Here is a 15,013-nt window from a genome sequence, read left to right as displayed (position 1 = left end):
TTTGTGTACTTTTCATTTCTAGAATTTTTATTTTATTCTTTTTTAAAAAAAGATATATATGTATATTTTTTATTGCCCTAGCCAGTTTGGCTCAGCGGATAGAGCGTCAGCCTGGGGACTGAAGGGTCCCAGGTTTGATTCCGGCCAAGGTCCAGTACCTCGGTTGCAAGCTCCTCCCTGCCCTGGCGGGGGGGCTCGTGCAGGAGGCGACCTGTTGATGTGTTTCTCTCACATCGATCTTTCTCTCTGTCTTTCCCTCTCTCTTCCACTCTCTAAAAATCAATGGAGAAATATCCTTCAGTGAGGGTTTTAAAAAACATACATATATATTATTGATTTCAGAGAGGAAGGCAGAGGGAGAGAGAGACAGAAACAACAGCGATGAGAGATTGGCTGCTTCCTACGCACCCCACCCAGGGAATTGAGCCTGCTACCCGGGCAACGTGCCCTGACGGGGAATCGAACCCTGACCTCCTGGTTCATAGGTCGATGCTTAACCCCTGAGCCACGCGGCCGGGCCGGGCCAGGTTTGCTTTTTAAAGGAGACCCGTCTGTACCTGTGGGGAATGGTGAGCCCTGGCCAAGCCTGGGACTGAGTTGGTGGCAATGGACCAGTGTACGTTTCTTAGTTTTGACACAGCCACTCTGGACGTGTGAAGAGCTGGCACGAGGGCAGACAGGTGGAGGGAACTCTGTGAGCTTTCAGTCTTTCCTGTGGATGTGAAATTATTCCAATGAAAAGGACGAAAAGGATCCATCTGGCTTGGGGAGTGAGTGGGGGAGGGAGGAGCAGAGGGCGGCTTCCTGTGCTGTGTGGCTGCTGCCAGGTCAGTCCCTGGCTGGGGTGACGAAGCTTGTCACCAGTACAGAGCGGAAGAGGTCCCCAGTGCTCCCCATGCTTACCAGGCTTCCAGCTTGCGGCTGGCCCAGGGCTCAGAAAGGACTGTTTTTGTAAAAGTATACATTTATTGATTTCAGAGAGGAAGGGAGAGATGGAAACATCAGTGATGAGAGAGCATGATTGATCCGCTGCCTCCTGCACCCCACCCCCCCCAACTAGGGATCAGCTGCAACCCAGGTATGTGCCCTCACTGGGAATGGAACCGTGACCTCCTGGTTCATAGGTCGATGCTCAACCACTGAGCCACGCCAACCGGGCAGGAAGGACTATTTTTTCTTTCTGCCTTCCTGGATTTTCATTTCCTGCAATTTTCATAATTGGAAAAGAAGTGTTACTTTAGCACAAAACAACGTTTCTTTAGCCAAAGCCTGAGTGCGTGGGCAGCGCTGGCCGCGAGCCCTGCCCTGGGTGGTCCCCGACCTGGGGCAGTCCCCGGAGGAAGGGTGGGGCGGCATGGCGGATGGCGCCCGTCTTCTCTGCCCTGGGTCCTCGGGCATCGCTTTCCTCCTTCGGAAGGAACCCGGAGGTCCCTGAGCCCCGCCGCCACGAGCGTGGAGTCGGGATGCAGGGAAAAGAGCGGCAGACCTGGGCGGGGCGGGGCCGGGAGGAGGGCGGGGCTTCGTGGCGCGTGGCCAATGAGGCGGAGGCCGTGGGCGGAGCTATGACAGGGGCGGGGCCAGGACGATGGGCGGGGCCAGGGCGGTGGGCGGGGCTCCGGGAGGTCGCTCACCCCGCGGCCCCAGTCGCCAGGCGGAGCCGCCACATCCTCCCCAGAACTCGCGAGCTCAACTGCCCCGGCCGCGCCGAGCTGCGTGGCTCCCGCAGCCGCCTTCCCTCGGGCTTCTCCGGCGCGTTCTGGAGGGAGCGCAGCTGGGCAGGTGCGAGCGCGCGCCCTCGGGAGGCGGGCTCCGACCCCACGCAGCTATCCCTTCCCCGCAGCTGGTGACATCATTTATCTTATAGACAGAGGCCTCGGCCCTACGCCTAGGAAGAGAGGTGTGGGTTGGGCTGCGTCTCCCGGGAGATATGTTCAAGTCCCAACTTCCTGCTTGTGAAGGTGACCTTATTTGCAAAGTGTCTTTGCAGGGGATCCACGGAGCGAGGTCAAGGTCGTTAGGTGGGCCCTAATCCCGTAACTGAGGCCGGTGATCGCACAGGGAGGAGGCCAGGTGAAGATGGAGCTGGGCCTGGAGTGATGCCGACACCAGGGACTGCCGTCCAGCCAGAGGCTGGGAAGAGGCGAGGGAAGAGCCTACCGAGGCAGGGAGGATGGCCCTACAGACACCACACTTAAAGGCATCTGGCCTCCGCCTGTGCGGGAACGGGGTCGTGTTGTTTTGTGGCACTTTAACAATGGCCCAAAGAATCAGCACAGGGGGAACCGGAGCTGGAAGCCTGGCAGACCAGCTCCAGGCAGCATCAGAGAGAAACACGGGCTGTGAGTACCACCCAGGGAACTCAGCCAGCCTGGGAGGGGGTCAAGGGAGAAAGTAACGTCACAGCTAAGGCCTGGCACGGGGAGGGGAGTCATGCAATTCAGCACCTGCCCGGGTGGGTGTGCGTGGCTCTCCGAAGGGTGAGGTCCGGTGGGGAGTCAGCTCTGGGGGGCCCAGCTGGGCTGGAGACAGCGCTGGACGTCCTCCCCACTCCTGGAAGTCCAACATGAGGCTGGCTGAGGAGTGGGATTTGTGTGAAGGGCACTGGGAGACCTAGCAGGTGGGTCACGTGGTCAATTCGTGCTTTAAAAAAATCCCCCTGGCCCAGCCAGCGTGGCTCAGTGGTTGAGTATCCACCTATGAACCAGGAGGTCACCGCACATGCCTGGGTTGCAGGCTCGATCCCCAGTACGGGGTGTGCAGGAGGCAGCTGGTCAATGATTCTCTCTCATCATCGATGCTTCTATTTCTCTCTCCATTTCTTTTCCTCTCTGAAATCAATAATAATAATAATTACACACACACACACATATATACATATACATATATATATATGTATATATATATATATATATATATATATATACATATATATATATGCGATCCCCTGGCCTATGGGGATCAGGCCGAAACCAGCTCTCCAACATCCCCTGAGGGGCCCCGGATTGCGAGAGGGTGCAGGCCAGGCCAAGGGACCCTGCCCTGCCCTTCTCGCCCAGTCCCCATTGGCCAGACCCCAGCAGCAAGCTAACCTACCGGTTGGAGCGTCTGCCCCCTGGTGGTCAGTGCATGTCATAGTGACTGGTTGAACGGTGGAATGAAGGTTTGGACACTTAGCATATTAGGCTTTTATTATATAGGATATATATGAATTTCCTTTAAAAAATCCCCCTGGCTGGGTGCAGAGAATGGACTGTAGGGGAAGAAAGTGGGGCAGGAGAACAGTGAGGAGAAAGCTGCCCCTAATTCCAAGGAGGAAGTTGAACTAAGGCCATGGTGGGGGAGAGGGGCGGGTGCAGGGCAGCAGGAGAGACAAAGAGAGGAGAGTTTGGCTTGCTGGTGTGGAATTGCCAGGAAGCAGACTTTGTGGGGAAGATGGGTCTGTAGTTGCCCCAGGACTGGACCCTGGTCCTGGGCTGTGCTTTGCTCCTGGAGGTGACCACTGAGCCTGATGACAGGCACCTAAGGGCCAGCCCCAAGGCAGGCGGAAAGGCTCAGAGGGCAGGGGGTGGGGAGCCATCCCTCCTGCTCAGGGCCCTCAGCCAGTACTTGGCGAGGGGCTAGCAGGGTTTTAGTCTGCACTAGAGCAGGGGTCCTCAAATTTTTTAAACAGGGGGCCAGTTCACTGTCCCTCAGACCGTTGGAGGGCCGGACTATAGTTTAAAAAAAAAAAACTATGAACAAATTCCTATGCGCACTGCGGGCCCGGGACGCGTCGGTTGCTAAGCAGGACAGGCAGCGGCACCCGGCAGGCCGGATAAATGTCCTCAGCGGGCCGCACATGGCCCGCGGGCTGTAGTTTGAGGACCCCTGCTCTAGAGTCAAGAGGGCCAACAAGAGGGGTGGCCCATGTGACCGGAGGGCCTTGCAATGCTGTTTGCTGGCTCCTGGGGGCCACCCCAGGGGACTGACGTGGTCCTTGAGCTGGGAGGGAGCTGAGGTAGGGCCTGGCCTTGGGAAAGGCCAGCTTCAAGCCTGGAGAGTGGTCAGGACTGGGAAGGGGCTGCGGGAAGGGCTGGGGCTGGGCGCCCCCCCCACCCCCCACTGCTGGGTCTGGGCTTGCCCTGGGCTGAAGGGAGGGCCCTCCTTTCCCTCCTCTCCTTGGAGGCAGGGCCACTGGGGGCATGGGAGGAGGGGCGGCTTGAGACTGCTGGTTTTCACTTGGAAGCCCTCTTTATTTGGCCAGGGATGGAGAAAGGCTGAGGTCAGAGTGCACGCATCCCCATGGAAACAGCAATGAGCCTGGCCCCTGGGGGACCCTGGCCCAGGTGGGGGATGGGGAGGCCAGGCTGGAGCTTGGGGGGCTCCTTCAGTGGAGGGGCCTGACCCTTGCCTTTGGCAGCAGCTCTTACAGGGGGGTCTGGGCCCTGAACTGCAGAACCTGTGGCAGAAAGGAGCAGGGAGACAGAACCGGCTCCAGCAGGACCACAGAGAGGAAGGGGGAACTCCCAGGGAGGGTGGCTGTGCCTCCCAGAGCTGTCGGCCCCCTGTGGGCGGTCAGTGGACAGTGGGCAGCTGGAGATGTGAGGCTGGCTCCAGAGCCGGTGAGCAGGTCTGGGGTACCCTGGTCCTGAAATGCCTTGCTCAGCTCAGCCTCAGCCTGAGAGGCTGGTTGCAGGGGGTGGGGGTGGGGGGCAGCAGATGGGAGCCAAGATGGAGGGCCACTGAACCCCAATGGTCAGAGCAGGGCAGCCCTCGCCCTCTGAAAGGCCTCCTGTCCGTCTGTGGTTGCTACTTCATGTCGAGACTGGATTCTTAGTCCCTCCAGTGGCTGCAATGCCCCCCCCCCCCCCCCCCCGAGCACGGAGTTTTCGTTTAGGGAAGTGATGAGTCTCAGAGACCAAAACCAGGTTCAGTCAGGCCCAGGTGCTGCCACCCTTGAGTGCCCCGCACACCTCTGGGCCAGCCGGGCTCGAAGCTCCGTCTTTCCTGGCCCTCCCCCACCTGCCTGAGGCCTGCTCTCCAAGAACCACTGTCCTCTCCGCCCACCCTGCAGCGGAGGCTACCCAGGCTCCCGGAACTTCCGAGCTGTGTGCCCACCTGCAGGGGCCTCACAGCTGGGCGCATCCGAGGGACCGGCACCTGCCTAGGACCTCCCTGTCCAGGAATCTACCTTCCGGCTTCCTGCGGTCCATCCAGCAAGGCCCTTGGGGTGTGTAGGGCTGGGGGCTGTCCTGCCTGCCAGACTTGCTGAAAAGACCTCAGAGCCTCCAGGAGACAGCCCGCTGGGTTCCGGGAGGCCCACGCCGGGCGGGAAAATAACCTTCTTCAAGAAAATACAAACACACACTTGCGTGTTTTGAATAAATTTACATGTTCAGCCCAACCAGCGTGGCTCAGTGTTGGAGTGTCGACCTATAAACCAGGAGGTCATGGTTTGATTGCTGGTCAAGGGCACATGTCTAGTTTGGGGGCTCGATCCCACGTGGAGCGTGCAGGAGGCAGCCAATCAATGATTCTCATCATTGATGTTTCTCTCTCTCCCTTCCTCTCTGAAATCAATAAAAATATATTTAAAAATTTACATGTTAAAAAAATTAAAATTAAAAAAATAATTTACATGTTGATTGCACTATTCTAAGATTTTTTTTTTTTCTGGGAAAGGAGCCTTTATTCCTAATCTGTGAAGTAAAATGAGATACCTTGGTGTTTATCTTGTACTGCAGGGACTTAAAAGGTGCTCTTGGGTGGCCATAAATTTTCTTGTGCTGCAGAGGGCACCTAGCCTCCCATGGCTGGAGGGATATGACAAGATGCAAATGCCCAGCTAGACGCCTTCCAGGGCGCCCAGTGGCGAGGGTGTCTCTTCTGGGGGCTCAGGACCCCCAGCACGCTGCAAGGTTGCACACACAGCAGGGCCTCACCATATAGTTTCCAGACAGAAGGGTGAACAATTCCATCATCCGGGTCAGCTGGGAGCCTGGGGCGGGAGGGCCCTGTCCTGGCCCTGGATCATCCCTGCTGGGGGGTGGGAGGGAAGCAGCTGAAGCTGGCAGCTGGCCAAGGGGGTAGTCTGAGCGCCAACTTCCCTTTGGTGAGTGCAGGGGCAGAGCTGACCAGGCCTTTGTACCCCAGCCCTCCCATCAGCGGATGTGGCTGGTCCACGGAAGGGCGAGCCTGGAGGGGAGACAGCGCTCTGCAGCGGAGGCAGACCCTGGAGAGCCGGCAGCTGGAGGCCGGGTAGGAAACCCAGGGGCGAATCTCCGTGTCCACCGTAACAAGTGACTGTCCTCACCAGTCAAAGCGATCTTTCCCAAGCTGGACTCTGACCAGAGGCTGACACTCCCGGGCCTGGGCCCCACCCCAGCCTCGTTAGGATGGCACCTCCCCCAGCAACGGCAGGGGCTGTGATCCCTGACTCCGAACGCGGTCCCCCGCTGCACCAGCTCCAGGCCAGCCCGGAGCCTGGGAGGCGGGAGGGCGGGCACGGCTGACCCCACGCCCTGCAGAGATTCCGCAGGAAGACGCATCGCCGCGGGGCCGGCCCGTCCCCCCATTCCTGTGGCTGGAGTGACCCTCACCACCGAGTCTATACTGCAGGGTTCAGGGGCGCAGGCGAGGGGGGCTCTGCACATCCTCTGCAGCCCCGGGAGCCCCACGCTGCCCGGCGAGGTCCCCGCGGGCGGAGGCAGAGGAGCCCTCCGCCTTCTTCCCGGCCGAGGTCGCACCGCCAGGGCCCGCGCCTTCTTCCCGCCCCGCGGCCCGGGCGCCTCCCGCGCGTGGCGGTGAGAGCACAGGGCGCGGGGCGGGCGGGGAGCGAGCGCCGCGGGCAGCGATTGGACGCGCGGCCGTGACGTCAGCACGCGCCGCTCGCGCCGCCGCAGCCTGAGGCGCCGAGCTCTCCGTTCCGCCGCCGCCTGGCGCGCGCCCGGCCGAGAAGCGGGAGCGGGGCGCGCTCGGCGCTGGTCTGAGGCGGCTCGCGGGGTCCCGCGGCCCCGGCCCCGGCCCCCCGGCCCCGCGCGACCCCGTCCGCGGCCGCCGCCCCGCCCCGCTCGCCCGGCGCGGATTTGAACCGCCCGGCCGCGGCCCGCGAGCGCGGCAGCCAATCAGCGGCGCGCACTTTCCCGCGGCTTCTGCGGCGGCGGCGGCCCGGCGGCGGCGGCGGCGGGCGGGAGGCGCGGGGGCGGGGTCGGCGCCGCGCGCGGAAAGCCTGGGCCTGGCCGGCCGCGCCCGCCGCCGCCCCCTGCCAGCCCGCGCCGCCCTCCCGCGCCCCCGGCCCGGCCCCCTCCCCGAGAGCTGCCGCCGAGCCGAGTGCCGCGCCCCGAGGGCCTTCGCCGCCGGAGGATGCGACGCACCACAGGTCACTGGGGCGGCCGCGGGCCGAGGGCGGGGCGGGGGCCGGGCCGGGGGCGCGGGCGGCGGTAACGGGGCGGCGGGCGCGGCCATGTTGGGCCTCCGGCGGCTGCACCTGTGCCGCCTGCGGGCCGGGCGGCCTTTGTTCGCGGCGGCGCCGAGCGGCCGGCCGGTCTTTGTGAGGCGCGGGCCGGGCCGGGGCCGGGCAGTGGGAGGGGCGCGCCGGGCGGCGGGAGGCGCTTTTTGTCTGTGGTGGGTCCCGGTGACGCTGGCGGGTGCCGGCCGGCCGTTGGTCCGCGCGGGCGCCCGGAACCGGACCGGGCCCGGCAGGTGGCGGCGGGGGCCGGCGTGGGGACCCGCTGGGCTGGGGGCGCGCGTCGCTCCCGGCCCCGCCCGGTGCTGCCGGTTCCCCCCCGGTCCTCGGGCGGACCAGGGGCCCTGAGGCCTCGGGACGCCAGAGACGTCCGGTCCGCACGCCGGCCGGCCCCGCTCGCGGAGGGCGGTGTAACGCGCCGGCATTTAAAACGCGCTGGTCCCGACGGTGGGAGAGAGGAAGGCGGGCCCGCGGCCGCCCGAGTCTCTCTCCCCGGGCCCTGGACGCCAGCAGCCGCAGGTTTGACATTTAAGTTGAAACTCAGTGTCACGGGCACGTACTTGGCGCCCGGGGGTTCACCGAGCCTGGCCCCGCGGCCGGCGAATCGGGCGCCTTCGGAGCCGGTTAGGGAAGTTCCGCGCTGACAGCCGCGCGCCGCAGGCGAAGGCCTTGACTTTTAAATGCGTTAAACGCCAAGATGTCTGTCCGTCCGCGATCGCTAACCCAGTTACAGACCTCCGGGGAGGCGTCTCTGTCAGGTATTTTGCATGAGGTTATCCAGATGGGGAGTGAGCCGCCCCGTTCCCGCGGCTGGGACTTTAACTCTTTTCTGTTCCAAAATGATTTAAATGGCCGGTTACGCCTTCCAGCGAGGGGAGCCGCCGTGTTAGAGAAGCCGGCGCTCCGAGCGCGAAGTGCGGGCCGCCGGCGGGGAGCAGCTGGCGGGGAGCAGGCGGCGGGGAGCGCAGCGGCCTTCCCCCTGCCCTGCCCACACCCGCGGTTCAAATCTAAACTGCCGGCTGGAGCGAGGAGGACTCATGCCGCAAGCACGATGCCTTTGAGTCATTTCCTTTCCTTTCCTTTCCTTCCATCTTCTCAGACGCCCGCCCTGCAGCCTTCGGTTGGGGGCCTGTGGTTGCTAACGACGGGGCTCCCGCCACATGGCTGTGAGTGTGTGCGGGACTCCCCTCTCCTGTGCAAACACCCACCCGCCCCTCCTGCCGCCCCTGCGCGAGGCGGCCCCGGCCCCAGTGGGCGAGCATCAGATGAGGCGCGTCACCAGTCCCGAAGAGCGGTGGGCCGTTGATCCTGTGTGCACGCGGGTGGCAGACTCCCGTGGGATGTGCAGGCCCACACAGGTGGAACTCGTGGAGCCATACGGGGTAAAACAAGGCGAACGGGACAGGTGTGGCTGCGAGGCCCAGGTGTTTTTTATGCACCGATTTACGGAGCTGGAGCCACGCCGCCAGGACGCAGGTGAAGAGGGGTCAGAATTTCTGGGTCCCAGGCCCTGCGGCTTGGCTCCAGGTGGGGCCAGCCTTCCGCCTAGCCGACCTCCTCTCCTCTTACCAGGAGCTCAGCCTCCAAAGGTTCGCTCGTATCGCAGAGTGTAAACTAGAACTGATTAGCTGCTTCCTCTTTTATGGTTTGATGCCTCGGTGTAAAACATGTGCAAGCAGGTGGCATCAGGTTTCTGGTGAGAAGACAGAAAACACCAATACACCGTGTGCGACGTGCGATGTAGGATTCTTGTACCCAGGCATGGAGAAAAGGGTGTGCTAAAATGACAGCCGCACGTCCCCTCACTGGAATTCGTGACCCACATTTCTGTTCCCTGCCCTTGTCGTCTGGACAAGTACTCTGCCCCAGTAACCGCTTTGATGGCAGGAGCGGAAGATACGGGCTTCATGCTCATGTTTGGTATAGGGGCTGTTGGCTTTTGTGTGGTGGACTGCTTGACTGTAGCATGCATGCAGGTTTTTTTGTTAATCCTCACCCGAGGATATTTTTCCATTGATTTTTAGAGGGAGTGGAAGTGAGGGGGAAGAGAGAGAAAAAAACATCTGTGTGAGAGAGACACATTGATTGGTCGCCTCGAGCACGCGCCCTGACCAGGGCCAGGAATGGAGCCTGCAGTCAAGGTGGGTGCCCTTGGCTGGAATCGAACCCAGGACCCTTCAGTCCATGGGCCGATGCCCTATCCACTGAGCGACACCGGCCAGGGCAAATGCACGCAGTTTTGAATAAGCATCTTAGTTGTCTGAGCCTCTCTCCTCCTGCGGGACTCCAGGAGGTGTGTCCTTGTCTGCACATGCTTGCTGCCCTGTCTGGACTCCAGGCCTATAGACTGTTGGTTGGGGACTGCTGCTTGTCCTCCCTTTCTGAGGACAGATACCCAGCCCCCCCTTTTTAAAATATATTTTTATTGATTTCAGAGGGGAAGGGAGAGGGAGAAAGAGAGAGAAACATCAGTGATGAAAGAGAATCATTGATCAGCTGTCTCCTGCACACCCCCTACTGGGGTCGAGCCCGCAACCTGGGCATGTGCCCTGACCGGAATCGAACCTGGGGCCCTTCAATCCACAGGCGATGCTCTAGCCACTGAGCCACACCCACGAGGGCCAGCCTTTCAGTGGCTGTCTGTGACCTCTCCCCGGCTTGGCTGCGCGCTTGGCAGTAGGAAGATGCCGAGTCCCTGCTGTGCCCTCGTGGCAGGCACTCAGTAGAGGCTGCATCCGTGGGCATGGGACACAGGATAAACAGACTGCCAGCATCTGGCCTGTTTGCCTCTCTTTCTCGTCAGCCATGTTGGAGCAGAAAGGGACTGGCCCTCCGGAAGAAGCGGGGTATGGACAGTAAGGAGCTGGCCCCAGGTCACCTCCTCTAATCGGGAAGCCAGGACCTGTTTGCCTCTTCCTTCTCCTCCTTTTCTCAGCGTAGCTAACAATTGTTAAGTAAAAGTTAATTACAAAACATACAACAGTAGACAGACCTCTAACTACCTAAGCCAGTGGTCGGCAAACTGCGGCTCGCGAGCCACATGCGGCTCTTTGGCCCCTTGAGTGTGGCTCTTCCACAAAATACCACGGCCTGGGCGAGTCTAATTTGAAGAAGTGGCGTTAGAAGAAGTTTAAGTTTAAAACATTTGGCTCTCCAAAGAAATTTCAGTTGTTGTCCTGTGGATATTTGGCTCTGTTGACTAATGAGTTTGCCGACCACTGAGCTAAGCTGAAGCAAGCAGTGATGTTTCCTCCGCTCCCCTAGGTCCCTGGGCAGGGAAAAGCGTAAAGTCTACCCAATACAAGAGCAAGAGGGACGAGGACGTTCCAGAGGATTCGGCTCATGCTTCCCAAACTGTCCGCACCATTTGTTAATTTCTTTTTCAGGAAAGGTTTTTTACAGTAAGCACTCTGGGGAGGAAAAGGCTTAAACTGGTTACCCCGGGACTCATTCACGTTTTGCCGTTGTCTATTGGTCGCAGCAGACAAAAAGCAGCTGATTGGTCCCGTGAATTTGGTTTGCTAGTTTTAAAACATCAAGACAGACCTCAGAGCAGTGTTGTTCTGAGTCTGCCTTCCCAAGAGCAAGCGGCCATCGATGAGTTTTCAAAGCATCTTAGTGTCTGTAGCACTTAATGGTTTCAACAGAAGACACAGGGTGGACATTGCCGTGTGGCTGAGCGGGGTGCTGGCCTCGCTAGGGCTGTGGAGTGTTTGTCCTGCCGGGAGAGCTGGGACCTCCGTGTTGCGTTGACCGGGATGTCGTGGGAAGTTAGTTAAGTGGTATGTTGATGTCTGTTTCTCACATGCTGACCAGTTTTCACACGTGTCTTTGCTGCTGGCGTCGGCGGCCATCAGGTCAGAAAGCGTGTGTCTGCCTCCAGGTGTCCTCTCCTCAGTGAGTGCTGTCACCTCCCTGGTCCTTCTCAAAGGCACCGGCGATCATGGGAAGCCACTCGTCAGGGCTTCCATTGCCCTTTGGGGTTCAAGACGAGGCTGTCACTGCGTGTCTTACTTCGCCCTCTCCTGGCCTCCCAGCTCACCTCTGGCTCCCATGCTCCGCTGGGGCCTTGGCATGGTCAGCTTGCTCCTCCCCCCAACCCCCTGCAAGTGTGGGCGTGGCTGGCTTTTCCTGTTAATTCCTTCTCATTGGTTCTCAGCTTGGACGCCACTCCTAGGGAGCACCCTGAGTCCCTGCCTGCTTGGGGAGGCTCCTGGGCGTCGCAGCCACCTTCAGCACGGTCCATGCTCACTCTGCCCGCAGCCACGTGGCCTCAGGCTGCTGGACTCTCCTGTGGACACTGCACCGCGTGCTCCTTGCTCAGACGGCTTCCTTGCCCGCCCCACTGCCTCTGGGCACGCAGCACTGCGTCAGCCCGCCCCCTGACACTGTCCTCTGACGTGCCGTGTGCTGGTTACTGTCCATCTCCCTGATGGCACGGAGGAGTCCGTGAGGGCTTCGTGACTGTCTTACCTCCAGGATCGCGTGGTGCCCGAGGGACTGTCACTCATAGTGACTCTGATTGAAGGGCCCCGGCCCCTGTGCCATGGTTCGTGTATAATATACCCCAGAAGGTGTGGGTGACACGAGTGGTGTGAGCATGCTTGCCCTGGTGTGAGGTTGGAAAGGTGTCACCTCCCCGGGGGCTGGCCAGAGGGGTGGCTCCTGGACCAGTGGCCTTCCCAAGCACAGGGGCTGGGGTAGGAGGAGTGGGCAGATGCAAGAGAGGGGTGGCATTGATGGGCTGGGGTCAGCGTAGGGTTCCAAATGGGGAGAGTGGGCCCCAGGGGTTCTGGGGTTCGCAGTCGGTGGGGTGGGAGTACAGGGTGCTGCTCTTGTCTCACTGTGGACCGTGGAAAGGGAAGGTGGGTCCAGCTGCTCATCCACTTCTGTTCTTTCCAAAGCTCTGCTCTCCCTGTGGGCCGAGCAGTGCTGCGCTGTTCCCCCGGGAGAGGAAGTCCTAGGCCGAGCTCCGTGTGTGGTCCCGGGTGCTGGTCCAGCTCCTTCCCTGACATTCATTGTTGTGCTGCTGCAGCCGGTGAGGAGCGTGCTCTGTCCCGGCTGTGCCTGTGGCGGGCGCTGCTGTATCCCTGTCCCAACCCAACCTGGTCTCTGTGATGCTGGCCCCGTGCGTGTGGGCTGCACTGGTGTCTGTGATGGTGGGCCCGTGTGTGGGCTGCACTGGTGTCTGTGATGGTGGGCCCGTGTGTGTGGGCTGCACTGGTGTCTGTGATGGTGGCCCCGTGTGTGGGCTGCACTGGTGTCTGTGATGGTGGGCCCGTGTGTGTGGGCTGCACTGGTGTCTGTGATGGTGGCCCCGTGTGTGGGCTGCACTGGTGTCTGTGATGGTGGCCCCGCGTGTGGGCTGCACTGGTGTCTGTGATGGTGGGCCCGTGTGTGTGGGCTGCACTGGGCTCTGTGATGGTGGCCCCGTGCGTGTGGGCTGCACTGGTGTCTGTGATGGTGGGCCCGTGCGTGTGGGCTGCACTGGTGTCTGTGATGCTGGCCCCGTGTGTGGGCTGCACTGGTGTCTGTGATGGTGGGCCCGTGTGTGTGGGCTGCACTGGTGTCTGTGATGGTGGCCCCGTGTGTGTGGGCTGCACTGGTGTCTGTGATGGTGGCCCCGTGTGTGGGCTGCACTGGGCTCTGTGATGGTGGGCCCGTGTGTGTGGGCTGCACTGGTGTCTGTGATGGTGGCCCCGTGTGTGTGGGCTGCACTGGTGTCTGTGATGGTGGCCCCGTGTGTGGGCTGCACTGGGCTCTGTGATGGTGGCCCCGTGTGTGGGCTGCACTGGTGTCTGTGATGGTGGATCTGTGAGGCTGCGTTGGGTGGATTCGCTAGGTGGTGTTTCCAGGTGGGGACCCGCTGACTGTCTCCTGGGCTCAGGCAGTGCCAGAGGCACTAAGTTAACAATGGAGGTAGCTTTTGAGTCTTCTGTTTTCCTAAAAGTTTTTATTTCATAAATAATGGTAATTCCTAGAATTCTAAGTTAAAAGTTACGTTAGAAGAAAGTGGCTTCTGTGTTGCTTCTCCCACAAGATGTGCAGTCAGGGCACCATCTGTGTGGCGCTGCTCCCCTTCAGCGGCTTTGAGCTGCGCCTCTTCCTCACCGCCTCGCCTTCCTCTCAGAGGAGACGGGATCCCGGACGTGGCCAGTGAGACCCCAGCCCTGGGCTGAGTGGCGAGAGCTCCCGCGGGCCTGGCCTCCTCTGACTCTGCACTCGGGGGCCATGTTCCCGGGAGGCTGTTCTGGAATAGGGGCCATTGTGTGTGTGCAGGGCAGTGCTGTCCAGCGGCCTCCCCTCACTGGCTGTCAGCGTGTGCCAGGGCGGAGCAGCTGTGCCCTGGTCCCGTGGGATTTACAGAACCAGCTGTGAGGGGACCACAGGGAGAGCCAGTGGACAAGACCACCGTTTTGAAAAACCTGTGAAACAGCCTTGCCAAGTAATTGAACCTGAATCTTATCGCCAACAACCCATTCACAGGACATTCGGGGAGAGGGGCCCGCTCACCGCTCGCTGCAGAATTGTCGCTGGCAGAGCAGGCGCGGGAACCGAGACCAGGCTCATCTCGTCACCGGGGAAAGGGGTTGTGGGTGAGAGATCCCGCTCAGCACCCACCAGGCGGCGGAGGCCCGGCTGTACGCCGCTTGGGTTCCACAGTTAGAAACGGGAACACTCACTAGGTTTGCAGTTCCGGAGTTCTCAGTTCCGTAGCCGCCATCGTGGGTGGTTGTTTAAGAAAAGAATTTGTTCCTTTCAGAGAAGCATACAGGTCTTTACCACCTGGGTTTGCTTCTGGGTCCGCGAGGAGAGCGGGCGTGTGGCTGGGTCCGGACTGGCCCGGGCCGATGGTGCACTAACTCGGGGCTCGGCCAAGGCTGCCGACCGTCCTGTGCACTCAGAACTCTGCAGAACAGAAGGAAGCCAGGAGGGAAGATGGGGCACCTAGTAGGTCTGCTGGGCAGTGTCACTCACTGGAGACTGATGGAGCCGGCAGTCCTGGCAGCCCTGGCGTGAGCGTTCCTCCCGAGGGAGCAGCTGTGCAGCGTCCCTGGGTGGGAGCGAGGGCGAGCACTGTGTGCAGACAGGCTGCAGGGCTGGGGGCTCCTCCAGGCTAGGTTAGGGTTTTCCTCCAGAGCAGAGGGAGGTCCTGCGGGGTGGGTGGGTGGGTGGGTGTGTGTGTGTGTGTGTGTGTGTGTGTGTGTGTGTGTGTGTCTGTGTCCTGTAGCTTTCAGTCCTGTGTGTGTGTGTGTGTGTGTGTATGTGTATGTGTGTGTGTGTGTGTGTGTGTGTGTGTCTGTGTCCTGTAGCTTTCAGTCCTGTGTGTGTGTGTGTGTATGTGTGTGTGTGTGTGTGTGTGTGTGTGTGTGTCTGTGTCCTGTAGCTTTCAGTCCTGTGGGTGTGTGTGTGTGTGTGTGTGTATGTGTATGTGTGTATGTGTGTGTGTGTGTGTGTGTGTCTGTGTCCTGTAGCTTTCAGTCCTGTGTGTGTGTGTGTGGGTGTGTGTGTGTGTGTGTGTGTGTGTGTGTGTGTGTCCTGTAGCTTTCAGTCCTGTGTGTGTGGGGG

At 60.6% G+C, this 15,013-nt stretch overlaps 1 protein-coding gene across 2 annotated transcripts in view; it reads left to right on the top strand.

Annotated features, from left to right (window-relative positions):
• The first annotated feature begins 7,193 nt into the window (after nucleotides 1-7,193).
• NSD2 (nuclear receptor binding SET domain protein 2) overlaps nucleotides 7,194-15,013 on the top strand; it is a 47,053-nt gene continuing 39,233 nt past the window's right edge. For both annotated transcript variants that reach the window (XM_080650900.1, XM_080650901.1), the window contains exon 1: nucleotides 7,194-7,357. The gene's annotated coding sequence lies outside the window, so the exon portion shown is untranslated. The remainder of the gene's footprint in view (nucleotides 7,358-15,013) is intronic.

Source organism: Plecotus auritus (genome assembly GCF_963455305.1).
Source record: "Plecotus auritus genome assembly, chromosome: 1".
In the NCBI taxonomy this organism is placed as follows: domain Eukaryota; kingdom Metazoa; phylum Chordata; class Mammalia; order Chiroptera; family Vespertilionidae; genus Plecotus; species Plecotus auritus.
The sequence above is the reverse complement of the archived record's forward strand: the minus strand, read 5'-3'. Positions and strand labels throughout refer to the sequence as shown.